The following is a 2,632-nucleotide window of genomic DNA, read 5'->3' as shown; positions in this document are numbered from 1 at the left end:
AAAAAAAGGGGGGGTGGGGCAGAAGAAAGAGAGGAAAAAAGTGTAGCTTAATGTAAGTAAGTCTTTAGTGTCCTAACTCTCTTTCAGCCCCTTCTGAGCTCTTCTCCTTGTTGATATGCTCTGGAGTTGATCGTGACCCACAGTGACCTAGTATAGGGTTTCCAAGGGGCAGCTGGTGAGCTTGAATCACATTCCTTGCCGTTCAAAAGGCTTTGCAGTCTGGCGCATTAACCCACAGAACCACAGCATGACTGCTTTGTTATTGGTGGTAAACAACTAGTCAAGGGCGTCTCAGCTGGGACTGGCCTGCGCCTTGATGGGCGGGCCTGAGGCTTGGAGGCTGGGCAGAGGGCTGGCCTAGGCCGAAGAAGTGGAGGGCGGGCTTAGTGGCTGCAGGCAGATGGCGCAGCTGTGTCTGATGACATCTACAATGCCTCCCTCTGTCTCCCTGTGCCGTGAGCACCTCAATTTGCTCTATATCCATGCTGACAATGCCCAGCGTGGCAATGAGGCCCCCCCCTGGGATGGACCACGCTAGTTCCTATGGCCCTGCTAGCTCTCCGGGAGCATCCGCCCTCTGAACGGGTCCGCTCAAGCCCTGTGCTCCAAGCTCTGCATTGGGCAGGGCAGTCCCCGGGGTGGGAGCCAAGTGCAGGCGGGTGGAAGCTCAAAATCCTTGTAACTCCTCAGCAGTTTGATTTTTTTAAAAAGCAAACTCATAATGTTAAAGCCTAATGTTTTATGTTTACCCAAAGGCTGTCTGTCTACCAGGCGGGGGCCTCCCCTGTGCGATACCACCCCCATATTCTCCGAGCCCGCGTACTTGTGCTGCCCAGTCAGGGAAGCACCGGAAGTCTCGCTCCCTCCTCTCATCTTTTTTTGATGCTTTCTGCAGCATTCAATATAATTCAACTGAGAACAACTAAACTCCTTGTGTCCTGATTCCAAAGTTGCTTGAGCCAAATGTCTGTGTAACCTGACACTCAATTAGGACCAGAGAGGGTGTGATCAGTACCACAAATTAGGGCTTTTAGGAGCTTCTGGGTAAGGAAGGGGTAAGCTGGGTCAAAGTGTGTTCACCCCATTATGGATTGACTGCCACATTAAAAGATATGTTGTAAATCCTAACCCCTAGTTCTGGTGTGGTGTTGCAGGATAATGCACTTGACTGCAAGGTCAGTTTGAACCACAAGGTCAGTAGTTCAAAGCCACCAGCCACTCCTTAGAAACCCTATATAGAGTTGCTATTGTTGGAACCAGCTGGACAGCATTTAACAACAACACTATATCTGTGGAAATAAGTCCAGGTGGTACAGTGGATTAAATAGTGGTCAGTTCACTGCAAAGTCAGCAAATCAACCCAGCAGCCACTAGGAGAGAGAACGGTGAGGCCCTCTGTTTCCATAAAAATTGACAGTCTCAGAGCAGATCTACTCTGTTCTATTAATCAAAATCCACTCGATGGCAGTGGGTTTTTATACCTGTGGATGTCATCCCATCTAGGAATAGATTTTCTTTGTTATGTTAACGCTACATTAACATCAACTGTATTTAAACCAATCACTTTTGAGACATAAAAGAAGCAGATTAGGTATAGAGGCAAGCAAGCTCCAGTGTGTGTGTGTGGGGGGGGGGGGGGGGGAGGGAATACATGCCAAGTGGAGATCTCCAAGGAATGCCAAAGAAGAACGCTAGAGAGGTGGAGAGAAGGATGTCCCCCCAGAGTGAACAGAGAGAGCCTTCCTCTAGAACCAGCACTCTAAATTGGGATTTCTAACATCCTAAACTGTGAGAAAATATATTTCTGTTCATTAAAGCCACCCATTTGTGGTATTCTGTTATAGAAGCACTAGAAATGTAAGAGAGCCTCCTTCCCTGCCTCACAGTCACCTCACAATCAAGGAGTAGCTGTAGCATTAAAACCCCTGGACTCCATGCCTACTCTGCCACTGGCCAGCTGTGAGAGGGCAGAAAACGCCTTTCCCTTTTCTGTGCCTTGTTTCCTGCATCCCTGTGATGTAGTGAGAGGAGGATGTGAGACCTGAACATTATTTTTCTCCAGAGTCTACATAATTTCATCACTACACTACACCATCTCCCTAGACTCTTTAAAGTAATACTCAGCAATGTTACTCCCTCCCATTTCACAAAGCCAGGAGCTCCAAAAAAATAAAACCTAAATTTAGCATTTTGAGGCACATTTTTCTTTAATTCCCTAATAATAACAAAAATTATTCAAAGCCACTTTACCATCTGAAAAGAAATATCTGTGCATACACTTAGATCATGTAAGCCAAATGCTTTTTTAACAACATTTTACAATTAAATATTCAGCAGAGATCATATTAAGTCTGAGGCATTTCATCCAGTTTAAAAAAATCAAAACAAAAATCTGAGGTGAAGGAACCCAAAAAGTGGAATGTTAGGGGATAGAATGAAAGTACCCCAGCAGAGCATCAGCGGCTTGTCCAAAAGGGCAGAACCAGGGGTCAAAACCACATCTCTCTGGATTCACTGGCATTTAACTAGATGCAAAATGTCAGCGCAGAAAACGGCTTGTTCAATGCAAATATTAACAAGGGAGGAGTGTGGCCATGTGTAAATGGAGCTTCAACCAATCAGAGCCTTTCTG

The sequence above is a fragment of the Chrysochloris asiatica genome, unplaced genomic scaffold (genome assembly GCF_000296735.1).
Source record: "Chrysochloris asiatica unplaced genomic scaffold, ChrAsi1.0 scaffold00062, whole genome shotgun sequence".
In the NCBI taxonomy this organism is placed as follows: Eukaryota; Metazoa; Chordata; class Mammalia; order Afrosoricida; family Chrysochloridae; genus Chrysochloris; species Chrysochloris asiatica.
This window is presented reverse-complemented; position numbering follows the sequence as displayed.